Source organism: Caloenas nicobarica, chromosome 2 (assembly GCF_036013445.1).
Source record: "Caloenas nicobarica isolate bCalNic1 chromosome 2, bCalNic1.hap1, whole genome shotgun sequence".
NCBI classification, from domain to species: domain Eukaryota; kingdom Metazoa; phylum Chordata; class Aves; order Columbiformes; family Columbidae; genus Caloenas; species Caloenas nicobarica.
In genome coordinates, this window is record NC_088246.1 from 154,658,407 (window position 1) to 154,671,601 (window position 13,195).

Here is a 13,195-nt window from a genome sequence, read left to right on the forward strand (position 1 = left end):
TCGCTGCAGCGCAGAGATGGAGCCACTGACGTTCCTGCTCATTGCAGGGGGGTTGAATTAGATGACCTTTAAACGTCCCTTCCAACACAAACCATTCTATGATTCTATGATCCCCAATACTGTGGTCCAGCAGGTGATTATTTCTAGCCGTCACAAGGGAGCTCCTTTTGGAAGAGAGGAGAGAGGCCACATCCTTCCCTTCCGTAGCCTTCTTCCAGCACGTGGCATTTCGGAGATGTGCCATTTCCCCGGTGCAGTGTGCAGTAACACCAAACCTTCTATTTTCTTTGATCCAGTGCTTTTAACGGAGCAGCGTGATGCTCCTGCACTAGCCAAATGGCTTTGATTTTGCCGTGCAATGTGGTGTGCAGGTGTCCAGGTTGACAGAGGTTATAAACACCCATTTCCTTACACAGTTTCCCTTGCAGAAGTTGAGAGTAAATGAAGCCCAAGCTCACTATTGCAGTTTGGGTTTTATTTTTTATTTTTTCGTAATGAACCTTGTGTTTTTAGCACTTATTACTGGACACAAGGAAAAGTTTCATCAGTATGTACCTGCTGTGTCCCTTGCTAAGAGCTCAGAGCCCTCATCCCAGGTGCAGGAGAGGATTCTAACAACAGCTAGCTCCCAAAAAGGTGTTTTCTTGATGAATCGTTCCAATGGGAGGTGACTTGCTGCAAACTTGTGGCCAGAAGAAGACGGATGGTTCTGAGCAGGGGTGTTGTGACCCGAAACTTCAGCCTTTGGCTGGGTCACTGCCCTTCTTTCAAGTTGTTTCCACTGGGCTGGAAGGTTTTTTGTTATGCATGGAGTTGCATCCAGGGAGGATCTGAAAGGTTGCTTAACCCTTTGCCAAGCAGTGAAAGCAGAAAGGAATGATAATACAATAAATCCAGAGCAAGGCAACCAGCCCCCAAAAAGACCCTGAAAGGCTGAAAAAATGCACAAAGGAGGATGCTGGGTTTTTACTGCCTGTTCAGCCCACGTCTAGGTTGGGGTCGCACTAAAGGTTTATACAGAAATGCAGTGCCATTTAGGATGTAATGCAGGTAACAGTGCTTTTTTCTCCTCCCTTCTTTGCTCTAATATGTTTGACCAAATTACAGTGCAAATCTGTGGCTGTATAAATACCAAGGGCGGGGTGGGGGGAGAGAAAAAAAAACAGCAGAAACCACAGGCATTGTTTAGGCGGTTCTTTGATGTAGTTCACCTGTGAATATAAACTCTGTGAGCCTTGTGGGATGGTTTTGGGCTAAAAGGGGCTTGAGACTGGTTTGTCGGGTGCCTTTTAAAAACACTTCACAGACGTTTCCCTTCCCATCCTTTCTTAATGCATGTGCCCTGCAGAAAAGATGCTTGTACTCTTGGCTCCCAAGATTAAGCCCCTTTTACTGCATGAATAACAATTGGTATCCACGATTGGTATGTACTTTGAACACCTCAAAGGAGATAAGTCCAGGTCCAGGCACTATTGGAGCTATATTACACATTCGCATCTTGGCTTTTGCTGGGCTTGTCAGGACCGATGTGTCGCTGGGGACAGATCCTGGTGTTGGAGTCAGGAGTGGGACTGTGGTGGCAGCGCTGGGTCTGTGGTGAGGAAGGACAAGGGGCAATTTGGCACCTGGGCTGTTTACGTGTTTGGGAGTGCGTGGGGAGGACTAGTCTGTGGTGCTTGGGAATAAATTTAGCCTGATACTTAAGTACCAGCTCCCAGGAAATTGCCATCAGAGTAATTAGCGTGCGCTGACTTATTTGTACAGTGATAACAGCAGGAAAGTATTGAAGCAGGAAAAACAAACACATTATTCATCTGAACCTTCAATCCGCAGCCTTTACTTGACAGTTCGCTATTTGCAATATACAGATCTATTTTTAGGCTTCCAAGTCAGGCGGGCTCTTTTTTCTTTGTTTTGTGGTTTGTTTTTTTTTTTTATTTTGCTGACATAAATTGGAAAATGAATCTGTGCCTAGAGATAAACAAATGCATTTTTAAAATAAACCTTTTGAATACCAAAGAGTGTTTTCTGTGGAAGTGCTGAAGCGTCGGCACAAGGCTCTTGAAACATGTGCCCTTGCAAGTGGGATGAAGATGCTGCAGACGGCAGCCGGGCTTGGCAGGAGTTGCTCTCTATGCGGATGCAGCTCTGGATATTGGAGTGAAATCCCTGTTTCTATTGGAAGTATTTGGTGTGACCATGAGCATCTTCTTTAGTCCAGGTTTCTCTGCTTAGTGGCAAGTGTTGCTTAGCCAGCCAGATGAGAATTGCCCTTCAAGATGTGAGCGTTGAGGAGAAGGTTTAGTAACTCGGAAAGTAAATTATTAATGAGAGGCTGAGGGAGAAGAATGACACAGGGTCACAGGAGTTTGTGGTCATGAGGCATCCAAGGAGGATGTTTGGGGAAAGGCGTCCTTGTATGTGTGAGTACGTGGAAGAGCTGGTAGAGAGCAGGAGGTGTTTGGAAACTGAGAAAAAAAAAAAAGTGGGTGTGGAGAAATACGTGGGTTCACCTTGGAATGGAAAAAATGGGGATGGAAGCATTTGCTCCACCCTTCCTTTCCATCCCTTCGCTCTCCTTCTTAGGGCAGTGTCACCCCCAGCCACCCAAAGCAGCCAGCAACCTGATTCCCTGCCAGGCACTTGTGCTAAATCCTTAGAAAACTCCTCTTCTCTTTTGGCAATTAGAAATAAATAAAAAGGGTCGGAGCAGAAGACAGACTGTCTGCAGAGGAAGAGAGCTGAGGGGCCCCAGGGTTTCTCCTGGAGATGGGTTTTGTGAACAGATGAGGAAATCACCAGGCAAAGCACCTTCCACAGCCAGCAGCTACATCACAGGCACCCCTAGTCGAAAAGCAGTGCAGATAAATCAGAGTTAAAGTGCCTTTTTTAAATACCAAAGACTTCTAAGTATTCAAGCCAGCCATCAAAAAGGTGAGTTACCATCTCTATCTTGAGATGTTTGCATGGAGCCTGCATGCCTCCCTGGAAGGTGGGGCTTAGGCAAACACCAGCAATATAGATCAAACCAAAGGTAAATGAGTGAAACTTGTGACCTCCCTTAAGCAAGATTCAGCTTGGATGACCCAATGGTCCTTAATGTCTTAGGAAGTGATTCAGTGCTTTGCAGCCCTGAAAGTTCATCTCCATCCCTAAGCTCCCCCTGTATTTTCCAGCTACCATGTGCAAATCCAGGGCTGGAAGAGGCTGGTTTTTGACTGCAGCCTCCAGGTTTCTTAGGGAGCAAGGGTAGCTCCTTGATTTTTATACTATGGGTTAGTTCACAGTGGGGCTGCACATTTTAAGCTCTGAAGAAAGAAGAGACAGGTGAGGGAAGGTATTGCAAATGCACAACCGTAAAACAACACCACGATGATGAAAACTTCACAAAACTGGCCAGGAGCTGGGATTTGCTTTTTGTTTGCAGGAAGGACTAGACCAGGGAATTTGCATCCTTAGGGCTTTTCAGCTTTCTAAGACAGGATCCAGTGAGGGACCATGTCCTGGGAGAGGCTTTTGAGGTTGAGAGGAACCCAGCAGAAAATCCTGGAGTCGAGAAGCACAAAGGAGACCTGGAAGCCTAAACATGATTAACATTGGTGCGCGTTTCAGTGCATCAGAGTGGGGACCTTCATTCATTTTACTCTAAATGCCTTTAGTCCATAGGTGTGGACCTTCTTACGCCTGTTCAGCCTGTGCCAGCAGAAAAAATACGGTGTGACAACAATACAAGAAAAGCAAAATCATCAGCATTTTAAAACATTTTAAAAGTTTATGAGCGTAATATGCATATCCATGCATACATAATGTTATGTATTTAAGACTACTTTTATATATCTGTGACTTTTAAAGCTTTCTGTGGTTTAGAAACACCTCTCAACCTGTGAAATTCAGATAGTCTCTCCTCTGTTTAGGAAGAAAGGCAAAATATTGATGTTTATATTTTCACATGACTCCAGAAGCCACAGCTTTTGAGAAGTGCACCAAATCTTGAGAGACTGTGTGCCTTGAGAGACAGTGTGGGTCTGGATGAAGTTGCATGGTCTGGACCTTCTGTGTTACTTGCTGAGGTTCGTATTGAAGGAAGGAAACCCAAGACAAAACACCTCTTTCACAGAATCACAGAATCACAGAATGTTAAGGATTGGAAGGGACCTCAAAAGATCATCCAGTCCAATCCCCTGCTGGAGCAGGAACACCCAGATGAGGTTACACAGGAAGGCATCCAGGCCGGTTTTGAATGTCTGCAGAGAAGGAGACTCCACAACCTCCCTGGGCAGCCTGTTCCAGTGTCTGTCACCCTCACTGTGAAGAAGTTTCTTCTTGAGTTTAAGTGGAACCTCTTGTGTTCCAGCCTGAACCCATTACCCCTTGTCTTACTGTTGGTTGTCACCGAGAAGAGCCTGGCTCCATCCTCATGACACCCACCCTTTACGTATTAATAAACATTACTGAGGTCACCCCTCAGTCTCCTCTTCTCCAAGCTAAAGAGACCCAGCCCCCTCAGCCTTTCCTCATAAGGGAGATGCTCCACTCCCTTCAGCGTCTTCGTTGCCCTAACAGCAGCAGAGCCAGTGAAGCTGTGTGCTATGGGTTGTGCTCACAAGTTTTTAAGTAGAGCTGTGTCCTCACTTCAGGGAGAACAGCTGTGGGAGGGATCAGGTAAATGCCATCATCTGCAGATCTCAGACTGGCCTCTCGCTAGCCTTATCGTAACCTTGATGGGGGTTGTGGTGGTTTCCCTTTTGGTGATGATGATATATCATTATTGCTGCTGCTGGAGACAGTTTTGGCAGGCCTTCATTCCTGATATAGGTTAATTAGCCTCCCACTTCCACCTTTTCTTCCCTGCCCTCTTCCTAAGCCATTAAGACAAAGTGTGGTCAGAAGTAATCCTTATTAAAATATTTAGAGCCTTTTAATGGCAGATGCTGGAGAAGCAGTTCTGTAATCCTGTGGGCTTCACAGCATCTGAGCTGAGTTACTTCAAAACACCTGTATTAATGTAATGTAAAGCTAGCTTGGAGGAACGTGGATCAGCAGAAATTAATAGGTTTTCTTTAACAGCTGCTTTTACAAATGCACCCAGCTCTGATCCATATCTCAGTCATCCCAGCACTGCTCCTCCGACTTGCTCTTCTGACCTCTGCTTTAGGGGCATCAACGATGCCAATTTGGGATCCCCAAACTATCCCCTTGCCATCTCTCAGCTCCAGGGAGCCAAAGATTTGCTGAGATGTGGATCTGCTAACCAGTTTTTGAGTGATGGGCAGCCTGCTCTATTGCCTGCACTCTTCTATATGATCCTCCTGAACATCGTCTCTAGCCCGGAGGCATGATTTGATATTTATCCTTGTGGCCGCTGTGTGAGAGAGCAGGCCATTAGCAGATGGGCACTGAGGCACAGGCTAATTGAATTGCTCCTGCCATAAGCTGGACCACAGGGAAGGAGAGAAAAAAGGCTCACGGTCCAGTTGGTCGTACATGAGGTTTCAGATCCAGTCTGCAGGCATCGCAGCTCTGGGCTAAATCACAGCCCTGCCTGGGAAAACACATCAGCTGCATCCAAAGCAGAGGAGCCCAGCAGCCCTCAGGTAGCTTGTCCGGAAAAAACTACCAGTAACGCGTGAAATCTCGAAAAGGAGGAATGAAAGAACACTGCCAAAACACAGATGATTTTCACTGGCTTTAACTGCTGTTTTAACAAGCTCAGCAAGTCGCTGTGCTCCAACAAATGACTGTCCTCTTGTTTGCTGCAGTGTGACACCCGTGAAGGCGTCCCTGGCTTGTCCCCACCAGCCGGGATGGCAGGGCCATGTTCCGTGGTGGGAATTTCTGATGCAAGCATCTGGAGAAAGCAATTCCTTTCTCAATTTTATTTCCATTTCTGCATCCACTGGTAGATCTGGCTGCCAGACATCTGTTGCCAGCTCTGCCAGAAAGCTAACTGAAGGCACAGCCCTCCAAAGCCCATATTCACCTGTAGATGTGCTTTTCTGGGAGTTTAAAAAAAACCCCAAACACAACAAACAGGAAAGTTTTGTGTGCCTTTCACAGAATCATAGACCAGCCCAGGCTGGAAGAGACCTTGAAAGATCATCAGGTCCAACCTCTTGTGGGAAAGGGAGCCTAGATGAGATTATCTAGCACCCTGTCCACTCACATCTTGAAAATCTCCAGTGGTGGGGACTACACCATATCCCTGGGAAGGTTGTTCCAGTGAACGATTGTTCTCACTGTAAAATATTTCTTTCTTATATCCTGCTTTGTTTCTGCCCCATCAGTGTAATTTTTTTACTTGTTTTTGTCTGGTGGTGACTTTTCTCAATTCCTTTGCTGCAAAAAAAATCAACGGGGATTTCTTAGTTTAACAGCATCTCACTGGGCTGCTCCTGGTGGGGATATGGCACTTGTGCTGCTCTTCAGCAAAATCCACGTCTTGGTGCTGATGGGGTGCAGAGGACCTGCAGGCTGGGCAGGGATCTCTGGGGTTGGAGGTGCCCAACCACAGGTTATTTGGCCGCCTCTTTGCTGTACTTCATTCACTTGCAGGTTTTCAAGGTCACGGCGCTTGTTTAGTCCGACCTGCTGTTTAAGACAGAATTAGTTTCCTCTCTGGGTTCAGCAGTTGTGGATGGACCCAGATGTACATTTTTGGGGGAGCAAGAGAGGCGAGGTGGAATCCCATCTTATTTTAAAAATTGCCAATGCTGGATCACTGGCCATGCCAGTTGGTGGACTTTTCCCTCTGTAAATTACCTGCAGCGCTGAAAAACGGTATCTTTGTTTCTAGTTTGGTTTCTGTTGAGCTTCAACTTTCAACCTTTGGTCTTGTTATGCCTGTGTCTGGTAGACTGAAGAGCACTCTTCCTGACAGGTACTTACAGGCTGTGAGGTACCTTTTAACTTTCCCTTTGATTGACTTCCTTGAGCTCCTTGGTACAAGCCTGGTTTTGTTCTTGTGGCTTTTCTCTGAACTCTCTCCAGTTTTTCCAGCATTTTTCTTGAAGTGTGGGTACAAGTATTAAACCTCACACTCCCATCGACTCTGCTAACCCAAGGCCCAAAGATAACAGGGCCTCTCTGCTGGTACGTGACATCCCTCATTTGTGCATCCAAGTGGTGTGGACCTGCCTTGCAAGCTCACATTGGGCTAATTATGCCTCTTACCTCAGCCAGTCCTGTAGGTCTTGTATGTTTGAAAAGTTTCCATGTAGCCATTTCTTTAATACGCCAAGCATCTCATTAGTCTTTTTGATGTCGTGTTGTTTTTTTTTTTTCTCAGTTTGCATTCTGAAAGGAATTTTAGTCCAACCTTTCTCACTGTACCAGCCACATGTCAAAAATCTTCATGCAGTTGAGAGCTGCTTAGGAGCGTATTTTACAGAGGTGGGCGAAGGAAAGTGGTTCACGAGAGGGAAATAACACTGAGATATATCTCCATTGTGTGGTGGGACAGGACAGACTGCGCGTCACTGCGCTCCAGAGTCCTGCAATTTTTTTTGACCTCTTCAGCTCTTGATGGATCGCTTTCTCCTGTTGAGATTAACTGTGGAGATGGTTAACTTGCAAGCCCTGTGGAGCCAAACCTGTCATTGCTGGCTACAGAGTGTAGTACCAAGCTCCTTGCTTGGGAGTCATGGGTTGACTGCTCCCATTGAGGGTTTGGGTCAGTGCTGGTGTATTTCTAGATGTTAGACCTGGAGGGCTGACTGTATTTCCAATTGGGGTGCTTTTAGTATCAGTTTTATGTTGTTTCTTATGTATAATGACTCAAAGGAAACAGAGGTGTTGATCTGATGAGGAACCTAGAAAGCCTTTTGGTAATAACATCCAGATGTTTCCTTAGCACATCTGCTTAAGCCAGTGTTGAAGTCAGTGCCTTCAGCAGCCCTGCTGGTGCATTTTGCTGCCTGCTGCTCTGTGTGATGCTAATTTATGAGTAATGCAGGAATGGAGGAGGGGAAGATTTAAACAGCAGCTGAAGCAGGGAGAAGCAGCTGCTGAGGAAGCGTGGGAGAGGAAGGCAATCCAGATCATAACCCAAATTGTTCTTGCTTTTAGTGTTTGAGTAGGGTGTTTGGAGGTGGTCTTGCATGTAGTTGTCCCCTGTTGTAAGTGCTGTACCCCGTTTTTGCCGGGTTACAGGTCACTGTGTACCTGTGCTGTTGCAGCTCAGCCATGTGGACAAGACATTTATTCATCCGAACATCGACTTCAGCCAAGAACAGGGCAAGCTCCGCTTGCGCATCAGTCAATATGTGAAAAGATATTCCTGCCTGTGCCCTTATTCGTGAGAAGCTGTTTCGTTTCGTGGTTCCATCTGTGTTCAGCACTTCAACACCGCCTTGCTAATCCCCGTGCCAGGACTGTCAGCGTGCAGTGTTTGTTCCTGCCGGGGCAGGTTGGCTTCGGGACAGCTCGGCCGCTTCGTGCCAGGGCTTTGGGTGGCCGGGATGCTACTGGAACCTGTGCTTCTCATGTCACCGTGTCAGCATCGTGCCCTGCCCAGGGGAATATCTCTGGCAGCCTGAGGGCCCCGCTCTGTAATTCCAGATGCCCTGAGTCGTGCAGTCTCTTTATGGGCTCTACATTGCAAATCCTCGATTTCTGGTCACAGCCCTTCTGATCCGTACCCAGCCCTAGTGTGTGCTGAAGCTCCTCAGGCCACACTGCTTTTCCTCTGTCTTCCTCAATGACTTCTGCTGGTGGGTAATTTTCAGCATCACAGAGAGCGTGTCTTCAGAGCAGACCAGTTTGTGGAGCTCGTTGGAAAGCGCTGACCTGGACACCCGGTCTTGAAAGGTGCTCGGCAGCCACAAGTTTTTTGAATAAAAAAGGAATGTCTCCTCACCCGACATTAGGGCTAATGCATCACCTCCTTCCAGGGGTAGTGAGGTGGCGTTGGAGGTTGTCCAGGTTAAAATAGGAGAAGAAGGTGGAAGCGTGTTGGGGTGTGGTAAAGTACTTCAGTGGGGAGGAGATGCTGATGTGGCAGGCGTGTGTGAGATGGATGGCCCAAAGGCATAGATCTCATCTTACTTGCGTCTCTTCCCTCTGATGTGTGTCACAGCATCATGGCCTGGCCAAGGATGGGCCATCAGGTGTGTTTGGTTACCTGGCAGGGAGCAGGCCTGGCCCAGAGATTCACAAGATGGAGATGGACATGATGAATAGGGTTGTACAACACAAGAGGAGCCCACAGCAGCTTGGGGTGTACATTGCGGGGAGCCTTTAGAGAGCCAGGCCCCCAAAACAGTGCAACAGGTCTTGGAGCGAGAGAGGCAGCATGGCATGTAAATGCTTGACACCTAAATACAGAAAGCAGCAAGAGGTGGTCAAAGAGACCAAGGATGGTATTGCCATCCTTGTGGGTTAGGCCCTGTTTGCAGTTCCCATCTTCCCATCTGTCCTTCCTGTGCTCCTAGGGAGTGTCAGCGACATTTGTTCCACCACACCAGATACCCCTCTGTTTCCTTTGGCAATGAGGTGATCCACCTCTCTTAGCCTCCCTGGCCCACCCCTCCAAGCTTCCCCAGCAAAAATGTTTGAGCCTTGGTGGCTTTGTACCTCCGGTGCCATATTCTACCCTCAAGGGAGGCATTTTTTTGGCAGTACAGACCAGCCCTCCTGCTTCTGCCAGCCTGTGAGTGTCCATAACTAAGAACATTAAATCTGGGTAAGACCAAACATCCCAAAATCAGGTCTCCAACAGTGGTCATAAGCAGATCCTTAGGGAAAAGTAAAGGCAGAACAAGCACACGTGATACATCCCTCCACCAGCACTCTACTATTTTCAGCTCAGGAATTTTTGGTGTACTCGGCAATCCTCTGTGGGTTTCCATGTGATGTATTTGTCTAGTTTCCTTTAAAATTTATACAAAATGGAGTATCTGCAATATTCTTTGGAAGGGAGTCCCACAGGTCTGCTGCTACTCCTTGCATGAAGCAGCACCTCCTTCTGCTTCCTTCAAGCCCATCACTTGCTTCGTTTGATGCATCTTTGTTTTCATACTAGAAGAAAGAGTTGCCTACCCTTTCATTTCTGAATACGTAGGCAAGTCATACCCCCTCTTCCCTTAAGTCATCTCTTTGCCTGGTTTAAGAGCCCTGTAAGCAGAAATCAGAATTACAGCTGGAGAAATACTTGTCCCTCACCTTGCTTTTGGCGTTTTTGTTTTGAGGTGTTTCCTTCAGTTGCTTCTTGAAGGCACTTGGTGAGCATCTGCCGGTATTGTTGTGTGAGTGCAGGGAGAGGGTTGCTGGCAGCGTGTCTGGTACCTGTCTCAGGAGCTCACAGCCATGACCAGGGACACCAGGCAAGGTGGTGATGAATTGGGGCATTCCTGCTCCGTTTGATTTCTTTTGGGGGAATACCAGCTCTGCTGTGCCCTTGTGGCAGGGGGGTTGTTTCAAGTCATGTCTGTCGCTCCTACATGCAGAACCCAACTGTGTAGTGCTGCTCTTCACCCTTTCCAAGTGATAAAAGAGGTCTCTTCTTCTGTGAGGCTAAATTATGAGTTATTCCCAGCTATGTCCTAGACCTGATTTCTGTGCCTCCTACCCTGGCAGTCCTCCTTGGTTGCTGGGTTGGAGTTCATTTGTGGTCTCTTCTTAGTGAGATGGGGCTGCCAGTTCCTTCTTCTGTGGATCTTGCCATCCAAAGAGGCCTTGTAGACCTCTCCATCACCTTGATGGTCCATCTCTTCCAAAGGTTCCCTGAAAGCAGATGAAGGTTCGTAGTTTCTTTCTCAGGACATTACACTGAGCTGTCTATGCCTAGCTAGTGTCTGCAGCAGAAGCTCCTGGAGATTCCGAAAATCTTCAGTTCCACATAAAATATCTAGATACTGTGTTTCTGTTTCTACCCGTACACAAACAACTCCTGTTTTTGACAAAACTTAGAATTTAATCTAGATCTGAATTTTGGAGGTTTTGGGAGTTTTTCCTGCCTCCTTGTTGGACCAGTATTTTATATCCGGTGGAGCAATGTCTGCATTAGTATTAATCAACAAGCAATGCAGTCATTTTGCTAGTCTATATGAATCTGTAGTGGAATGCAGAAATTCTTTTTGAATGAATTTACATGTAAAAGTAACTTTATTGCATTGCATATTAAAACGCATTTCATTTGATTCAAGTAGCTTGATGTTTCCTTTGTTGGCATTTGAGCTAACTGGGATTTTTTCACTAATGTGCCTCTCTGTTGAAGTTGTGAATGCACCCTCGGGAGAGTCGGGTTCAATAAATACCCCTTTTTGGGAAAAGTATGATAACATTTTTGAGAGGATTGGCTAGTGACTGTACATCTAAATTTTCCGACTGTGTTTGTATTGTGGTTTGTATTGTAAATGGCTCTTTGTTTCTAATGCAAGTTACAATGAAAAGTATAAAAGTTTATGACACCTAAGGCAAAATTTCCAACTATTGAAACAAAGTGCTTCAAATCAAAATAAATTTGAATTTAGCAACCTTCAAAAATTAAAGGTTTATATATATATATTTTTACTCATTTAGAATGGGAAAAAACTAGTCAAGATCTTGAAACCCTCCAAGGATGATAGAATTGGATTTTTTTCAGCTTTCTTTGACATTCCTTGTTCATCTCTGTTTGAGTAGAACCTCTGTTGGCTGCATTTTTGAGCAAGAACAAGATGTTCCTCTATTTGTACTGCAAGGTCAGGGTATCCCTTGAAGAGTGAACCAGATATTACTCTTCTGTGGGGATAAACTTTTCAGCTCTTAATACTAGCAGAAATCATGTATAAAACCTGAAAGTTTGTCAATCTGTCCTGATCGAGATATTAAAATTATGTTTTCATTGTAGGTGCTGAAGCTTGCGATTCAGCTTGGATTACAATATTTCAAAAGACTTGCTGAACTCCCCTCTCAACTTCAGGGACAGAGAAGATTAAACTTATATCTCCAGTATCACGCAAGGAGAAAGAAGGGAGTTGGCTTCACACAAGTAACTAAAATCAATGTTGTGTTGCTGTTTGGAGCGCTCAAAAAGAGAAAAGCCCGGAGTATAGCTCTCGTTTTAGAGAGAGAGATTTTACCCAGGAGGAGGGTGCACAAGGGAAGGTCCAGGAGGATGGAGGAGAGGTGATGCCACAAGCCACTTCCTGACCTCTGCAGCGGGACTGAAACTTCACAACAAGGTAAGAAAACACCCCAAAACAGCCAAACGTTTTCCCTTCTTCCCACCTCAATCCAGTATCCATCAGACAAGAAGTGGGATGAGTCCAGGCATTAGTTTTCGATTGAGTGGTTTCTCCTACTGGCCCCAACCTCCCTCCTGTTCCTGTGCCCACTTCCCGTGTCCTGCATCACCGGTGCCTGTGTCTGCAGAGGACAGGAGACACTTGAGCAGGCTTCATGTAAAAATCATCTGCAAACCTCTACTGTCTTACTCGTCCACATATCTAAGATTTAATTTTTTAAGCATCTCTGCTCACACACCCGCATTCAATATATTGCTTCTGGAAGAAGCTTTGTGCCTTTACTTTATGCCAGAGGAACTTGCTGCTTTATTTTTGGAAGCGAGGATGACAAGTCCCTCACACTTATCTGCACTGTTTGTGGCTCCAGAGCACGGCAGGGATGTATTTTCCAAACTGATGAGATACAAAGAGAGTTGAAATAAATGGGTTTATCACATTGCCTCATCCAAAGCCACAAGAGTAGAAAGGCAGGAGCTGGAAAAAGTAGAGCAAAATTGCCTGGTTTCAATTTACCACCTTTGGAGAATTGAAGAACGTTGGTTGCAGAAAAGAAAGTTGAAGCTTGATTTATTTTTTCACTTCCCTTCTGCTGCAAATATTTTTCCTCATAAACGTGTGTGGCTTCTCACTTGTCCTGAGCTCAGGAGTACTGGAAGCATTTCCCTGGAGGAGAAGGCTAGCTGGGGTGGCAGAGGGCATCTGGGGCTTCGTCCGTTCTAGAGACACAGCGTGTGCATGTAGACCTGTATCGTGATGTTAACATTCCATAATAAATTTGGCGATGATGAAAAATGCTGGATTGAAATCCCTCGAGATGAAAATCCTGTCTTTTTTCAGATCAGAGGTTTCCCCACTACCCCTCACCCCCATGTCTCAGCACTGAGCTGGAAGGACCATCTCTTAGTATTAGTGAGAAGTTCTTAATCTCCGTGACTCATTCAGTCGCTGGTTTAACTGCGGATGTTTCCAGT